Source organism: Triturus cristatus, chromosome 2_2 (genome assembly GCF_964204655.1).
Source record: "Triturus cristatus chromosome 2_2, aTriCri1.1, whole genome shotgun sequence".
Taxonomy (NCBI): domain Eukaryota; kingdom Metazoa; phylum Chordata; class Amphibia; order Caudata; family Salamandridae; genus Triturus; species Triturus cristatus.
In genome coordinates this window covers 346,319,722-346,338,626 of record NC_140582.1, presented here as the reverse complement: position 1 = coordinate 346,338,626, position 18,905 = coordinate 346,319,722, and the positions used below count along the sequence as shown (strand labels likewise).

At 40.3% G+C, this 18,905-nt stretch overlaps 1 long non-coding RNA gene across 2 annotated transcripts; it reads right to left on the bottom strand.

The window, feature by feature from the left end:
* Positions 1–2,182: 2,182 nt before the first annotated feature.
* Positions 2,183–17,348, bottom strand: LOC146862258 (uncharacterized). 2 transcript variants are annotated; one of them, XR_014978403.1, is made up of 3 exons: positions 17,223–17,340; positions 15,564–15,682; positions 2,183–3,096 (listed from the first exon to the last, which is right to left on the bottom strand). It is a non-coding gene; the product is annotated as an uncharacterized LOC146862258 (long non-coding RNA). The 2 variants fall into 2 exon arrangements; XR_014978404.1 differs by lacking the exon at positions 15,564–15,682 and having other exon boundaries at positions 17,223–17,348.
* Positions 17,349–18,905: the final 1,557 nt, after the last annotated feature.

The window sequence follows — 18,905 nt, the reverse complement described above, 5'->3', positions numbered from 1 at the left end:
GTTGGTGGTATTTGTGGTCCTCATAGAAGGAGGCAATGGTCGGGACGACAGCAGAACCCCCAGGTAGCAACCGCGGATAAACCACGCTGCGGGCCTGCGTGTCTCTTTATTAGCATGTCCACACGCTATGGATGGTGGTATTTGTGGTCTTGGTAGAAGGAGGCAATGGCCAGGATGACAGCAGAAGCCCCAGGCAGCAACCATATGGTTTCAAATTGCAACTGCATTTTTCCACATCAATTGGACATGCAACATTTTCTCCTGGAAAATCTGCATGAATGGATCTTGTAGAACTGTTGTGGATTATTAGCAGAACTACTAGGGATCATTCTAAATCTTCAAAACATCAGCAACTTACTCCAAACCTCCAGGGCTGGATTTCCATATTTCTTCAGCCTGCCATATGAATTGGTTCTTTTGAGTGGCTCTCATGAATTGCAGGAGTATATGTGGACAACGGGCCTATGTATAAGCCAGTTTGCACTGCATGGTGCAAGAATGACTCAAACCTTACATGTGATTTATGAAGCCAAGCAATGCCCCTTTGCGTGGCCCTGAGTGGCTCCATAAATTTGGAGCAAGGCAATTCAGGGCAAATCACTGTGTTGCCTATTCTGCCCTGGGAATGCAGTCCAGGCACGTTGTGTGGGTTTTCCCACGGAACTCCCATGTTTTTTTACACATTTCCAGATTTACCAGACCTGGTAGACATGATAATGACCTTGGAACGTGCCAGATCTGGTAGACTTGGGAATGTGCCAAAAAGGTATCCCTTCCTACACAAAAAACAAGCCTGCATGCAACTCAGGTACAAGGGTACCTGTATTGGTGCTAGACTGCCAAATCGGCGCAAGCATAGGGGAAAAGGCAGGAATGTGCCATATTGCCTTAAATGCGGTGCATTCCTGCCTTTTGTCTGTCATGCAGTGTAGCGCAGCAATTTGACTTGCTGCACTGTGTCATGCTTTCATAAATAGGCCCTCAGTGATTCATAAGAGAGCAAAATCAGTCTTTCTTAAGAAGGTGACCGTGCAAGACTTCCAAGATATGCAGGGGAAACTGATGCTGCTAGGAATTGAATATCCCATTTAATGAGCTTCAGTGCACATAAGGAGGCACAGAGAATTTTAGAGCGAAAGGGAGGGGCAAAAAGAGATGTCACATGTGGCAATGCTAGAATGTGTGATGGGGAAGAGGAGATAAGAAACATTGATAAAAGAGCTCAGTGGCAGATAGACAAATACTTGAGGGCAGGAGAAGAAAGGAGTGAAGGAATGGAACATAGCTAAAAAGAGGAGGCAAAACATAGAGATTGGAATGACAGCAGTGGAAAACACGGCAATATTGAGAGAAAGAAAAGAAAGGATGGAAAACATACTTAAAATGGGCTAGAGAGAGATGTACAAGGGAAACTAATAAGGAAAGAAAATGAAGAGAACGATTGCAGAGCAAATCACCAGAAAACAACAACAATGAGGGGGGAAAATAACGAATACAGTAAAGAACATACACATGATCTGCAAGTTATTCGCAAAAAATAGGCATATTTCACTTTGTAGCATTCAGGGTTTATTTATGTATTTATTTATTTATTTATTTCTATTATATCGGTTAAGTAATTTGAGAACATCAAATATCTATGTTTGATCTGTAAGTCTCTTTCTCCAGATCTAGAGGTAAGTAGGCCTTTTGCACTTCACAGAGTGTAAGCTTAGTGAGATATTTTTTCTCCCACTAATACTTGGCACCATGAGCTCATAGAAAACCTCAATGGGAGCACTTTGAAATGGTTAGCCCATTATATTATTTTCAACTTCAAGCTGAACTCAAATCATGCTCAGACAAGTTCATTACTACTTTACTGCTATACCTCCACGTTCAATGCCCCCCCACAGACTCTCATGTCTTGATTACAAGCCCCCTTTGCCTTAAATATGCGACTGGGATTCATATAGATAGGAGGGAAATGACTCAAAAACAAAGATCAGCAAGGCACAAATGATGCAGGAATTGGGTGAATCACTGATTGGTTGACATTTAAGTGGTGAAGTAAAGCCACTTACTAGAACCACCAGGAGATATCTGCATAGCTAATTGCAATAAGCTTAGGCAGAGCAGAGCTTTTTGCTAAGGGGAGCAAAAATGACATAAGAAAACATCCAGTGAAATTGAGGCATGCATATACTGTCCAGATACCAAATAATTTATTTCTGTACCTCCTGAGTACATGCAGCTAGATCACACCACATTTTGATTAGCATCACTAGATATCTTTGGTGGCTGAAAGGCAGGTGGTGAGAGGCAGAGAAAATAAATGACACTCACTTCCTGGGGGGAAAATCACAGGAAGTGGGACATTATTTTTTTGTCCTTTCAATGTACAGATATGGCCATTGGGGTGTGGGTCATCTCTAAATTTGGTGGATGGTAGTTGATTAGATGATGTATTCCGTCCATCAGGCCCTGAGTCTCCAATTGCTGACAAAGTTTCATCTGGGCAGTCGTGAAGCCCCTAGCTCCTCAGAGTAGGCTTTTGGGCACCAGGTCTTCGTTAGGGTCTATTCATCTTCAGTCAGAGGGGCCCTTTGAATTTCAGACTTCTTCAGGAAGCCAAACATTTGTCCTGTGGAGAGAAGTTCCATTCATTGAGTGCAGACAGAATTTAATAATTCAAAGTTATGTGCTTCTTCATCTTCCAGCAGGAGTTAGAAGTCTCAATTCTTCTTCAGTCCTGGTCTTTTCCTTCAGATGAGGTCTTCTTGCCAGGTCCAGGAATGTTCTTAGGAGGTGTAGGAGGTAGTACCCGATTTATCCTGTGCACTTGCTTGTGATTGGAGAAATGTGACCGCCCAACCCTATTTTTTATCAGTCCCTTAACCTTCTTTTTCAGCACTTGTTTTTCACCTTAATGTACAATTATTCAGTAGACCTTGTTTCAAGATGGCAACACCACGCAGCCATCGGGCAGACTTGTCTTCCCATCTGACAGGAGCAAACTGGCTTCCCCTCCTGTGGCTGGAGCCTAGCTGTCTGGGAGGGTCCTGTGGCTGAATAGGAGAAGCTCTCCTTGACATCTGACTGCAGTTGAGACTCACCCTATGCAGCACAACACAATATAACAACATAACATTGAAACAATAATACAATATATATGCAAGACAGTAACACAATACAATGCACACATCACCTCAAAGCAACAATACAGAACACAAAGCCAGCACATATTTACAGTTTTGTTCTTTAACGTAGCGCCGTGATTTTTTGGTTTGTATTTGCAGCTATTATGCTGCATTGTGGGTGTTGTTCTATTGCAAAGGAGTGTTACTGTGGTGAATTGTGTGTGTGAATTTGTTGTGGCACTCTGTTCTGTTTTTTCATTACTCTGTCTATGCAGTGTTTTACTGTGTTTATGTAACTCCAAAGACAGCCCTTTTCAAAGTGATTGCAAAGCAAATTAAGAAGCTTGACTAAAGAGATCATAAAGAAACATATGGTTGAAAGTTGTCCTTTGGCTGCAGGGGCATTGGCCATTAATAGACTGATGTGCAAATAAAGAACTATGAAATCCATTCATCCTGCAGTGGGCAGGCAGTTTAACCCATGGAACACTAGTTAAATGTGGTTGAACCGAAAAGATCTCATTAGCATTCTTGCTGAAATATCTTTGTGCAATAGTCAGTCAGTCAAACAAGCCTTATTCGACAATTTGTCATAAAAGCGAAATACAGAACATATTACTGGAGGGTATATTTCGATATCAGTAAGCAGAATAATTAAGCATGATTGAAAGACTTCCTTAAAATACAAATTTATCTTCATGACATTATCTTAAAAACCATAAAACAGTGATAAAATAGCATTAATAGCTTACATAAAGGACAACCATTAAAAATCCATTAAAAAAAAGCACCGTTAGAAAACTCAGGTAAAAGGAAATAAAAAATGTGTCCTAGCATGTGGAGCCAGCGTTATGGGGCTACTACTTTTAATCACAGTTTAATTATGGAACTTCATATACAGGTGCAAAAAAGAGCAATTGTTAGGTGGGAAAGGAGTGTGACCTTATCTTCCAAGCCCAACTTAAGAATTTTGCTACAGCTGTAATGATTAGAATAGAAGTGTTTGTGCGTAAAATTCTTCCTGCTTCTTCACTCCTTCTAGTTCCAAGTAGTTTGCAAATTGGGACTAGCCATACTCGCCGAGGAGAGGCATAGGCTGAGCAAGCAAATAACCAGTGTGCCTCCGACTCCTCTCTAGTCTGGCAAAGAGAACACATAGTATCATGGGATTTGGACCATCTAACTGTAAAAGCTTTGATGGGCAATGAACCCACTCTAAATTGGAAATACAATTGCCTATCGTGTGGGTTTGCTATTATGTCCCAAAAGACTTCAAAATTAAGTGACAGTTTAGGTTCCAAAAAGTTTCCTGTTAAGGTAGAAGACACACTATTGCTTTTGCTTATTGTTTTTTGTGTAATCATCTCCCAGTATTTTTCTTTCAGGATCTTTTTTGAAGGGAAGCTAGCTGTGTCTGGTTCTTCCCATAGTGTTCTCATACCTATACTTACTAGGGCATCTCTAATTCCTCTCAACCTACTTATTTTGTGAAATGTATCAGTCCTGATTATGTCCAGAAAGCCCACGGCATAATGGTTTAGTTCTGGTGTGGTCCAAAGCCTACGCCAGTATAGTAAGGGGCACAGTTTGGCCACTTCAGCCAGGGGCCTTCTTCCTAAGTCATGTAGTAGCGGACACACTGGTGTAGTTTGTGGGAGCAATGTGATGCTAGGCATGAACCTATTTTCAGTGGTCATAAGATTGGCATGGTTTTCGTACCCCCAGATCTCTGCTCCATAGAGTGCGGAGTTGACCACCTTCATATTGTAAACCTGGAGCACAGGGCTGATTGGTTTGGTCAGTGAGGTATTGCACTCCCTATTTAATACTCCAGACAGTTGTTGATGCTTGAGTGTTGCTAGGTCAATTTGCTGTTTCCATTTTAAATCACTTTGGATGATGACCCCCAAATACTTTTACTTTTAAAAGTTCTGTGAGGCTTAAAAGACATGAATTTCGTTTTCGACACGTTAACTTCCAGACCGCGAGTGTTGCAGAACTCCTCAAAGATGTTCAGGGCCTTCTGCAAACCACTCGGGGTCTTTGAGATAATCAAAGTGTCGTCCGCAAACATTAAAATCGGGATTTTACTGCCAGCTAATACCGGACCGTCGGTGGGCTCGGCTTTCATATAGTCAACAATACCATTAATGAATAGGGAGAATAAGGTCGGCGCAAGCACACAACCCTGGCGTACCCCTCTCTCTACTGGGAATAGGCCGGTATCTTTGTGCAATAATGTGTGTAGGTATCTGTATGTTAGACCATGGGGCAGAGAGACCAAAGCCTTATTTCAAGTTGTGGCATTGATCCCACAAAACCCAAGCAATGTGACATATACACACACCCTGGTTTCTGTAAGGAATGCCTTGTCTTACGATTGGTAGCTTAACCTGAATAATTGTGCTGTGAAAAGAGCCCACTGAACATGAACTAGACTAAACAATATCTCACTAAAGAGTGCAAGCCCATTTACCTGCTTAGGGGTATCTTGTGCACATGGCATGAATTGGCAACATTTTAACAGCTTTGAAATTCATGAGTTTGCCCAAGATTAGGAAGCCAGCCACAGTTTTGCTGCTAAGTTTGGCAATAACTCATTGTCTCCTGTGCTAAAATTCTATTATTCAAAAACCATTTTACAATCTGCATATGGTTCTCTGATATGAGGCCACTCAATTAGTCTCCAGAGACACTGCAACTGTTTTCTGAGATGTTTTCTGGGATTATCATCTCCTTCAATAAAGGAATTGCTTCCTTATTTGGAAGATTTTACTTGTAGTGCACCACTTTCACTATGTCCATCACCTTGGTCCAAGCCTGCCATATCATTTACTCAGTAATAACACTTGCAGGCTTTCCACACACAATTAGTGGCAATATGATATACTTTTTGAAATGGAATGGTGTCTCGGAGAACAACATACAACACTAGCCACTTTCACTAAAACTTCAAGGTGACAGGCCTCTATTCCAGTCACATTAATCTTGCCTCTGTCTCCTAGCTCCACATATGTCTCTCTCCCAGTACAACCTCCTGACCTACAACAGGCACCTGGCCCAAGCCTCCAACTTGGCAGCAATATCCTAAGCAATTTAATCATCATCTAATACATTGCTCACATTAGTTTTAGTGCTGCTGCTACAAATGACGGATGGCATGCTGACAAAATCAAACATTCACCCCCAGTCAAGAGATCTGGGTTAAATCCATCTTTCTTGTGCTCACTACGCCATTCCATTTTGGACTCAGCCATATGTAAATCAGTCTTGACCCTGCTCCTCATGGGAACAGTCCAGCCAGAGATGCCAAGCCGGGTCCTCCCTGGACCAGAAACAAGCACCCCTCATGGCAGTTTGGGCTCGACAGTTCCCATGAGAAGCAGGGTCGAGACTGATTTGCACATGGCTGGGCCCCAACTGAGGTGGCGCGACGAGCAAAAAATGCATGGATTAAACCCAAACCTTTGTGACTAGGGGTGAATATTTACATTGTGCAACATTACGTCCATCATTTGTTCTTTTTGCTTGTTACATTAGTTTTAGGCTCTGAGTCAATGTCCACTTATGATACCACTGGTAATTTTTATTTTGGCATCTTTTGATCTATTGATAGGTAAGTTAACTCAATGGGAACGGGCTAGGTGCAAGTACAGTGATTTGTTTTATTTGGATAAAAGAATAAATAAGTCAACTTCGGGTACTCTAAGTACAGGGAGGCAGAAGAAACAAAGTCTTTATTAAAGATCTTTCTGGATTCACAATCATTTCTGGTAGAAAGTTGTTTCTCCTTTTTTGCTATGGTTCTCTTGCAATACATTGTTACTGTTAAATTGTTTTAAATTCTGGTGATGCAGAAGAGTCATATGGCTTTCAGACCCCTTTACACTTTGTTTCATAAATTTTTGTTTTATTGGAAGGCAGTTCAACATCCTTTAACTTCTGAATGGTCTATTTCCGAGTCAATCTCGGAATTTCTAGGCTATGAAGAAAATACAAGTCCCTCTATGTAATGACAAATAGTAAACCATTTGAATGATTATGATTAAAACAACTGAATGATTGAGACCATCATGCCATAAAGCTTTATTTCCTACTGTGATAGTTGATTCTTCTCTAGAGGCATTTTTGTTGAAATGGAGTATGGATCATTTGATAATATTGGATCTGACTCATAAACACCGCCAGGTTTTTGCTTTTGGACATCCTGTTTTTGAACCTCTGCTTTGAATAAGTCTTCCTCATGGAGTCTCACTTAATATGAGCTTCTGTGAAAATGGACTTGAAATGGAATTACAGGTGCCTACCTATTAAAAAAATGCCATCTACTAAGAATCTATGTTAAGAGGATCTGCACAGAGACAAAGAGAGAGCAGGCAAAACTCTAGGAACCATAACCCTTGCCATTCCCCTTGAAGCCTTGTAGGGAAGAAACCAGCTCTAACTAAGACAAGTCAGGCTCAGAGGAGAGGCATCTTTCAACTTTGGTTGAAATCACCATCTTGGAAATTCCCAAAATGCTGTGCAGTGCGGTTGTACCGCCCATAGACTGCTCCGGGGAAATGTCAGTCAGAGGTTGTTTGGTGATAGGGCATCTTTGGATTGGGTAGAATCTCACACAGTATGGAACATTCTTTCTTCCATTTTTAAACCCCTGGATAAGGAAAGAGACCCTAGGAAGAGTGGAGAAAAAAAAGAAGGATGGACAAGTTTGCTGGTAACCACTATATGGAATGGAGGGACACTTTCAATTGTACTTCTAGACATCTGTTATACTCCGCCTCCGAAGCTAGTGGCTCAGGTTCCCAACTTCCCTCATAGGGACAGTCAGTCGGGTTGGACTTGCTGGAGATCCTGAACAATAAGTATCCCCTTGGAATTCCATGCACAAGTTCTGGCTGGAAGTGAGCTAGGAAAGGGGGTCCCCAAACCTGCTGGTCACACAGGCACCATGAAAATGGTCAGGACACCCAAGTGCCTGTAAATTGAAGGCATTAAGCAACAACAATTGGTTCGTTGGAGAGTTTTATTTCTGTAGCACAAACATTAAGTCATTCACAGATATTTTATGTTGGTCTATTAGCACGATCACGTCTTGGTACTGATCACAAATGATATGACACCAACACACACAAGAGATTGAAGATATGATATATTATAAATCATATATCGTAAATTGAACTGAACAATAAATCATGTTAGAATGCATAATCACACAAGACTGTTAAGAGACATAAACATTGATACCACAAGGGCTGAAAACAAATAGAAGTACATAGAAAAATAGTGGACTTGGAACACAGTTGACATATACACATATACAGTGGTTACATAAACAATTATGCATTGTTATATCTGCCCAAATGTAACCTCTGGATTTGATTGTTATGTTGAGTCAGTTATTTATACATGTACCAAATGCATTTTGTTTGCAGTGGTTCTGTACCCCGATCTGCATTTATACTGGTAACAGTCCTTATGACACATATTAAGTACAGCATAAGTTTTGACACACTTCTTTACTCCTCCGCTGGGCAACTTTCTTTCTGCTCCCGCATTTAAGGACAATCAATTCATTCACTTCCATCCAGGTGAGCTAGTGAATCACTTTACCATGTTCACCAGTGATTTTGCTCACCTTTTTACTAATATTTTGTACATTTTTTACACTTGTACACAGTATGACTGTATTATTTTATAACCATTGCGGGTTCTCCACTTCAAATACCAGTTTCATGAATAATAGCACATGCACCCACATGGTTTAACCTGGTACTCAGGTCCTTGGGTTCATTATGACCTAGGTTTTTGAATATATTAACTTTGGCGCCCCGCTCTTTATTCATTTAATGGCGCTCGCTTCACTACGGCACCCTTTTTTTTACAGACACATTGTAATTATAAAAATAGTTCTTTATTCAATTTTATTGCCAATATGTCCTCTTTATTGATCATGTACTGGTTTTCCTACAGAGAATCCTAATCGGATCTCGAAAAAACTTTGCTTCACTTTAGAGCTAACTCATGAGCTGATTACCAGGTAAATTGATTCCCAGGCTTTTCAGGTAAAATCGCTTGCCAGACTGAGCACTAATATTTATTTATTTTTTGCCAACCCACCTGGGATAGACTGATTTCCTTCCTTCCTCCCCTTATCTTTACATTCAGGCAAGAATTATAGGTTCCCTTGTGGACCCTTCAACACCTTACCTAAGGTGCAACAAAGACAATTACTGTAGAGACATCCCTGCAGATGAGGCGATAATTGATAAATCCCCCTGTTTAGATTTATTTATTCAGTTATTTTTTATTTTTCTACTACTTGACACCAACACATGTTCTCTAACAATCAGGTTGCTTTTCTGACCCAGCCCTGATGAAGACCCGCCATGATGATTGTGAATTACACACATAATGGGTCGAAATGTCGACGATAATCTTTGGTATTTCCATTACCTGCCAAGCTATTTTCACTTGAAAATATAGAAAGGACACCTGCTTTGACAGACATCTATTTCATTGGGATACCCGCTGAAAATAATTTTTATGTAACCACTGTATTTGTGTATATGTCAACTGTGTTCCAAGTCCACAATTTTACTACGTACATCTATTTTGATAAATGTTTTCAGTCTGTGTGGTATCAATGTTTATGTCTCTTAACAGTCCTCTGTGATTATGCAATCCAAAATGATTTATTGTTCAGTCTATCACTTTACGATATATGATTTATGAGATATCATATCTTCAATCTCATGTGTGTGTTGGTGTGTTTGTGTCTTATAATTTGTGGTCAGTACCAAGACGTGATTGGGTTAATAGACCACATAAAATATCCACACAAAATCTCCAGAAACATCCTAGGCTTACACCCCTTACTCTCTGAATTGAGGTAGCTTCCAAAGTGTGAGGAGCATCATCACACTCTAGCCTGCCCTTTCCATGTCCAGGGGAAGTAGGTCTTACAGAGCAGGGAGAACAAGACAGCGAGCCATACTCGTAGAAAGAGTGGTGGGAGAGAGTGAGAAAGTTGCGTCTCCCTCACTGGCATGATAAAGGAGTGTACCAAGTGTGTGAGAAGCAGCCTGACTCTGCAAACATCATGGCCCCCATATTGTGTTACCTGAATTCGTCTGGGTCATGAATACTTTACTCCATGAGACATCTTTAGCAATTTCCAGAACTCATAGAGCTGGGTTACTGCTCTAAATGTCTAGCAAGAATGGACTTTTGACTCATGGCATTTAGGTAGATGGCAATAATATTCTCAACTAAATGCTCACTGTTTTCGATTACATATCAGTCAAAGCCCATAGGCACATGGTGTTAATAGTAATAGAAAAAAAATGAGTGCATTTTTTGGTTCTGTCCTGATATATTTTTTTTAAGTCTGGTGAAGTTTTTATCATCTCTTTGGAGCGGATACTATAGGTCCAGTAGGCCTAACCTTTTGGTATTGCATATCATGTGTTTGCTCAATTATATATTGGGGTAGGATAGGTTTAGGAAATAGGGGCTTCAGGTGTGCAAACTGTTAAAAATGCCTCTGCATATTAGGTCTACATGACATTTAAGGGCATGTTTGACCGTTCCTTATTGCACACCCTTCTGTAGTTTATGAGGCCTTCTAGAAAGTGCCCCTTTGGTATTTCCTCCTGCCAGTTTGTATACATGTGTGTGCATTAAAGAACCTTCCCTTTCAAAAAGAAAAGGCACTCACCTGTCATTAATATATTGAATGTTGTTTTTGTAGCATTTCCTAGTCTCTAGGACACAGCCATCCTTGAGTAATCCTGGGAATGTTCTGCCTCACTACCATAAGAGTCAAGTGCTAAAACGGGTACTTAGTTATCAGTTTGCGGTACACAGCACAGTGGAACCCTGACTCCAGAAGCGGAAGACTTCGGTCATTCCAATTTGGACCCTGTAAAGTCTGATCACCCTGGGAACCTTAGACCCAGATTTCTCAAGGGCTCTAAAAATGAAACTGATAAATTAGTGCAAAATTACCAGGAAGTACTTCTGAACATTTGGGTACATTCACTCAGGTCTTGCAATTAGCAGCTCTGCAGGTCAGTAAGCATATTTCTAAGAGGTTGGAGACAGACTCCAGCTTGCTTGCTTGCAAAATGAGTACTAACATTGTCAGAATTTAGTGGAGTGTGATACATTGTATTGGCTTCAAGAGTGCAGAAACATCTGGGACAGAATAGTGTCCGAGTCCAAAGATCTTCTATTTAAAGACATATTCTCATATGTACAGATCTTCATAGCTTTGAAAATGGCTCAGCAAAGATCAAGTAGGCTTCTGATTCTAACATCTTATGAAAAGCTAAGATAGGTCAAGCTTGCTTCTCCAGCAGTGCACCACAGAGATTTATCAAAGCCCTTAACTCCTTGAGAGGGGCACTTTTCTCAACATTGAGTGGTTGCAGGATAAAGTTTTTTTTTTTTAACCAGCAGACATGGAGGAATAAGAGATACAAAGAGACATGCAACCTTAAATATGGTAGGTATTTCCCTCTTTGATCTCTGTCACTTATCCATGCTCAATGGCAGACTCACTCACTTTCTAAATGAGAGACAAAGGATGTACATGGTATTTGTAAGTCTATGGTATTTCCATAGTGCAAACCTAGCCAAAATCAGCTGAGTGCTACACACCACGAAAGACATGTATAGTGATGAACTCATACTCTTGCATGTCCATATTGTTTTGGGCAAAAAAGATAGAATATAATGATAAATCATTACAACTAATACAACCTCACTTACTGGTGTTCTAAATTCACTTTTGGAGTTGGTTATGTAAGAGATAAACCATCTGACATCTAAAAGGGCTACAGAATTCCTATGTTACCAATGAGTTACTTGATTCCTCTCAAGAAAGGACTAAGAGAATTGTTTTAGAATAAAGTTTTGAACATTGTTGACTTGTATACAGATTTCCAGGTCGAGGGAAAGGATTACCAAGGAGACTTCTTCTGCAATCAGGTTTGATAACAAAGATGAATCTGAAAGATGCGGCTATCATCATTTTGGTTCAACACAAACAGTATTGTTAGGTAATGTGGAGTTAGAAAATTTAACAGTTGCAGACAGTGCCATTCAGCCTTTTGTTGGCACTTTGGTGTATTGCAAAGCTTCTTGCACTTGGGTAAATGTTGCAAAAGTCAAGAGAGGTTAGGCCAACTATTTTTATTATATATGTTTTTGTCACAGAGTATGTTTGCTCTCCTGCAACAGGCACAAGTGGAAATGTCACTGGTGCAGTGGTTTTCTTTCATTATAAACTGGAAGAAGAACTGTTTTTGATCTATTGTCAAGTAAACAAAGTTCGGAGATGTTTTGTTCTTGCCGCTGGAGGAGGCAACTATAATGAAGAAATTCGCTCCACTCTGAGGATGGAATCTTTGATCGGAAATGTGAAAATAGTATCAGCATCAACCCAGGCCATTTCAGTCTCCTCTATAATACACAGATGTGCAGAGATCAAGGCTCCTATTATGCTGTCTTAACTTGCTTGATATAGATAACAGCAGTCAAGAAATAAATATATAAACTACAAATCCCAAAAGGCTTAGAAACATGCTAGCCAATGGGAACAAAACACATCATGAACACATCATGAACATAACCACCAATCATACGTCTCCAACACCTATAATGTCCAACTTGACTGTAAACAGCCCTCTTTTCTTGCTGCTCAAAGTCAGATAAGTACACTTCATTTCATTGCTTTATGATTAGATTGTTTTATGAATATTTCCTGGTCAATTGCATTTTACCCTCTCTTTTAGTTTTGCGCGCTCACTTAGTACCTGCTCCTTCAATGCTCGCTCTGTCCCACAGCAGCGCGCTTGCTTTGCGCGCGTTAGTCAACGGTTGGTTTTGGCTGTCTCAACGCCATTTTGCCAGACGTTTACCTCTTACCACCCGGGTTGCTCCAGTATATTTTGGCTGTGTTTTCAGAAGCATACAGTTCTTTCAACAGCTTCCTGTCCTGATACTTTGGTTTACTCCCATTGGACGATCTAGGAGGGCCGTGGCCTATTTCTCTGCCCTTCCAACAGATTTACTCACTTGTCCAAGCCTGTAGGGTGTGTGTTTCAGGCTAGTACACTCCCCCTTTTTTCTCTTACCGGGGATTAACCTGTTAGTTGCTGTTTTTTTTTTCTCTGGTCTTTTGGTATTGTTTCTCCACAATAGAAATAAACAGCTCCCCTTTACATTCTGACATTAATGTCGATGGGGAAGCTTTTAAAATGATTTGAATACATTTATTCATTCATCAGTAGAACAAGCTGTTTCAGCTTCCATGAATGAAATATCTAAGAATATTCAGAATTCAGCGATGAAAATGAGGTCCAAAACTCTGTTGGCCCATTCTGTGGGGGGAAGCAGAAAATGTAACATGTCTTCTTTACATGCCAAACAAAAACATTTAATTTGCTCCAATGGTAATGCTGTACTTTCGAACAGTGGGGTTTCCTCACACCAGACTGAGGACTCTGTTCCTCACAGGCCTCCTTCCAAAGGAGGGGAATTTGTAATTACACTACAAGTGCAAATCAAAATCAAAACATTTCACAATTTTTCTGAAACGATTGTGATTGCTAAGATTTTGGACACTAATGATGATATGGGGGATATGGATGATTTCACTGACACTCTTGATGGTGATGATGATAATTCCTCTCCTCCTCCCAAAAAATCCAAGATTGACCCTTTTGCATCCAAATCTGTGCTAGACGCTGAAGGTTCTCCCATGTTTGATTCTTCTCTCATTCAACATCCAAATTCAATGCAATAGTTTCCTGCCACTCATGTGGGAGGCTATATTTCCTCTCGTCTTTGCAGCCCCTTGGAAAAACAGATTAGAAGCAGGCTCAAATCGGAATATCTGTGTCCTTCTCTTCCTTCCAACATTACCTCAACGTCTTCTTAACCTTAAATGTTTGGTAAAGACCCTCGTGAAGGAATTGACAAGGCTTGGTGTACCTGCCAAAATAAATTCGACATTGTGGGTCCTCTGGCTAGCATCTCCGATATGACAGAAGCCTCACGACTGGAAAATTAAGATATTGATCCTCTAGACCTCTCCTTTTGGATTCAAAGAGCTTTCTGTTTTCTTGGGAATGCCAAATCTGCAATCACTCTTGAAAGAAGGAAGGGCCTCCTTCTTAAGTTAGACCCCAAGTTGGAAAATGTGGCCACTCTGGATGCAGCTATCAAAGCTGATGGTCTTCTTTTTGGAGAGTCCTTCATTAATGATCTCAGCTGATATGTCACTACTTTATCTTCCATTGACAAGGCACAACACCATTAGGTTTTCCCAGCGTTGATCAGGGTCATATGTGATAATGATGTTTCCACTGCATTTAACTCCTTTTTGGGTTTCTATACCCCTTTTCGATGTCCCAGTGGATGCTACTGACTTCTCATGGTTATTCTTTACCCACTATTTTGTCACAGATATAGTATGTCTGAGGTGGCTGCATATGCCCATGACACTGCTTACACCTTCTTCAAATCTCACATCCTTTCTTTCACTTTTCCTTTCCGTTTGATTCAATAGATATTGTAATGCATCAGTTACAGGTACACTGTCTTGTTGTGTTATGTTATGTAATGTTATGTTACGTTACATAATGCTATGTTATGTTATGTTATGTTTTAGGGATGGTAGAGTGCGACTAATCACCCACAGGCCATCCAGGTGAGGGACCAGGTGTGACGGTTGTCTGCATATTCTAAGTTGAAGAGCCAGGTCTTCAGCTTTTTGCAGAATTCTGAAAGCTTTTATGTGTAGTGGAAGGTTGTTCCATGTTTTGGATGGGAGGTATAAGAAGGCAAGCGTTCCCACTCTGTAGATGCAGGGGGTGTGTGCATGAGAGAGAGGCAGAGTGTAGGTGTCTGATGGGCTTGTATTAGTGTGGGCAGATCCAGTGTCATTTATGCATGTGTGAGGAGTTTGAATGTAATTATGTTTTGCAATGCAACATGTATACAGGGGTTCTTGTGATACAAACGCTGAGGCTACTATGATTGCATTCACTGCTTAGGGTCAAGAGGTAGATGGATTATCGTTTGAAGTATTCATACTATTGTAGTAAGACTCTCCCCTTCCCCTTTCCCCTCTTACTCACTGTTCATGTATCAATATCCCCCTCTCACTCTAATATTGCTATTCTTCCTACCCTTAGTCCCTTGATTTTGTTCTCTATTTTTATGAGCAAATTGACTATCATAAAGTCCAAACTTATGTGTGAGCCAACTCAAAAGGACTCATGACTGTCAGATATTAACAGCCATGATACTTATATTTAAAGCTGCTTGCATCTAGAGTTGTTATGTTTAGGTGTAAATAATGTGAACCTAGAAATTGTACTCAGTAATACTGAATAAACATATTTTGCGAAACAATAAATATACCTGACCCACCTGTATTGTCATGGGATCGTCCTCTGCCACATTTAAACCATTCTCAAAATTGAGATCCTCTTTGAGGAAAGAAAGTTGTCTATTACGTACTCTCGCTGAAGCCAGTGGAATGTTCACACCTTGGGGCATAAAAAGATGGAATGTGTAGTAATGGGCAAAAGAGGTCCATGGAGTTGTAGGCTAGGTTTGTAGAATATGATTTTATTGTACTTAGTTACAAGGTAAGTTTCAGGTAAGTAGGTAATTAAGTAGATGATAACACATAGCTCCACCAGGAGCAGCTTCCCTGCTGCTCAGCCTGCACACTCCAACTGACACTTAGCACATCACCAGGCACCCATGAATTTTGTGACATCACCAAGCATTCAGCATTCCACTCATCACCAAGCACTCTAGCACTCATCCTGGCTGAGCAGTAGGGAAGGTGAGCTAAGAAAAAGGTATGGCAGTACTCAAGTCACAACAGTATGAATGAGCTCTGTTGCAGGATGTTGGAAAAGCAAACCTGTACTCTACTGGGTATTGCAAAAATATGTGGTGAAAAAATGTTTCTTAAATGTTATTTTTATTTATCTAATGATATATAGGAAATAAAGCCTTCAAAAGTGATCACAAACAGATGACCCTTCACTCCAGGACCCAGTTGCTTTTGAGCCATTCCTGCTAACATAGGATCTATGCTCATAAAGTCTTTAATCTTTCTGCTGAAATAGTCATATTGGTATTGCCCAAGAGGTATATCGCTCCCTGAATTCATTCTCTCAAGTTGGTCACATCAACTGGTACACCTGTAAGTGCTGCATGTTCAGTGATTTCCATTATCTGGGACATTGGTGGAGGAAACATTCCAATTGATGATGTAACTTGAAATGTTGATGTGAGGGGCTCTGTTGCGGGCAGTTGGTGAAGCTATGAGCTGCTGGAGGTTGCTGTATTTGAAGTGAATACAGAAAGCTGAATTTACATTTCTGTTGTGTAAATTACTACATATTTTGGCAACAAGGGAATGCGCAGGGGGCATATACCAGTGACCTTCACCCCTGGAGAGCTTAAAAGAAGCTTCTTGAAATGTCTGGCAACTGTAAGCTTGATGCCATTGTTTTATAAGTCAAAGGTTTTACTGGAGCTGTATGTGGACTTGGATGGCTTGTGTGTCACAAACCAACGTGTGGACTTTGTGAAGGTGTGCCATGTTCCAGCATGTGCGATCAGTTATTTGATCAGTAAATTAAGAAGAAACCAGAGTTTCTTTCACAAGTGGAAAGATTTATGTGTGCCACGAGCGGAAGATTAAGAATTCTTTAAAGACATTAAATTGGTCACTTTTAGTCATTACAACGCGTTTCTGTATGCGCTTGAGTGTCAACATTCCTCGCGCACAAACATAGTTTCTTTTAATTGCCTCGCGACGAGATTCGAACTACTATCTCACACACAAAGACACGGCTGGTCTGATTGCTATGCTCGGTGACACTGCCTCATGTGCACAGACACGGCCTTGCGACATCACGGATACTAAAATTAACTGCAATTCCGCATTGCACCACAGTTCTTATTGCCATGCTTGTCTTGTACAGTGGGGCTGTTCCGTCTGCATAGGGGATTTAAACGTCCTGCTTGTTCACACCTAGCCTAACTATTAATGAGTAAAGAACTTACCTATTTCTCACACGCCTGCTTCGTCAGTTGCCTTCTTGGAACGTTTGCTTCCTCTGCTGTCTGAAACTGATGAAGGACAAGCTGAAAGTGTTTGAAACTGAAGAAGGACACACTGCAAGTGCTTGAAATTGAAGAAGGACACACTGCATCTGGAAAGAAAAAAAAGAAATCAAAGAAGTCAAAGAAACTGAAGAAGTGAAAAGAAAAGAAGACTATTTCTTTGAAAGTGCTATTGAAGAATATTGCACTTTAATATTTTGGGAGCATATTTATTTTAGATTATTATTTCAATTTGTTATGTTGGTCTATTGTTTTGGTTAATTATATTAGTTAATTGTTTTTTATTTTTATTGAATCTTGTTTTCAGGATGGCTGAACAAAGTATGATTGCACCTCCTACATTTTTACCTGTGCCTGGTGAACCACCAATTCCATGGAAGAGGTGGAAAAATATGTTTTTCACATATATGGTTGTGACAGGAGGTAACAAGTATGGACCTATTAGGCGACTAGAAACTCTCTTGCATCATCTAGGGACAGAGGGCAGTAGAATATAAGACGATTTACCAGCAGCATCATTGGTGTTGGAGATGGTCAATCTGCAAATGTTTTTGGTATGTCCTTAATGATGCTTGACAAGCGCTTTGTACCTAAAATAAATATTGTATTTGAAAGACAAATTTGTTTCGCAGGTGGAAAGAGACGATGAAGACATATTAACTCATGTCGCTGCTTTAAGGGGATTGGGTGTCACATGTCAATTTCATGATTTAACTGAAAGTTTGAATAGAAATCAGATTGTGCGTTGTACCAACAACTAGCGAGTTAAGGAGAAGTTGTTGGGGAAGGATTCTTATTTAGAGGAGACCATTCAAATTTCTAGGAGTATGGAAAATGCAGCTTTGTGGCTAAAGTGCATGGAGTCTGGAAGTGAAAAAGTGAGGGAGGTTACTGAGGAAATTATTGTTGAGGTGAAGGGAGTAGAAAGAAAGAGGAAAATCAAAGCAGGCTGATCAAATGTGGGGACTGATAATTGGGCAAGTACCAGTGGTAGAACAGGAGTAGTTGGGAGTAAGACTTTGGTGAACGATTCGAGAGACATGAGAAATATAATTTGTTATAAGTTTGGTAGTCCTGAACACATTAGTTCAAGTACCAGATGTGGGGCCAGAAATGCGATTTTAAGGAATTGTGGAAGAAGGGGTTACCTGGCTAAAGTTTGCAGAACAAAAAGTAGGCCGCAGATGCAAGGAGTCAAATTGATAGAGGATGTGTGTGAGGATATATTTTGAGGTGATGTTGTCAGTGGATCAGGTTGTCAAACCAGTGATTGAGGTGAATACCTGTACACACGTAAGGAGTGACAGTAGGGTGAACATGGAAAGTACTTGTAGGTTGGAGAAACCTCATTGTGAAGTAAGTCTTGATCGGGTGAATGTTCGGATTTTGATTAATTCAGGAAGTTTATTCACTCTTGTGAGTAAAAGTACTTACTTCGAGTGTTTCAAGGGAAGAATGGAAGATTTACAAGTGTCTGATATGAAAGCTGTAGGATACAGTGGTAAGAGGTTTGAGATTGTAGGTATGAGATGGATGAATTTTAAATTCAGGAATAACTTAGTGAAAGAAAGAGTGTATATTACAAAGGAAGGTTCAGATCTTCTTGGCTGGCGACATCAGAAG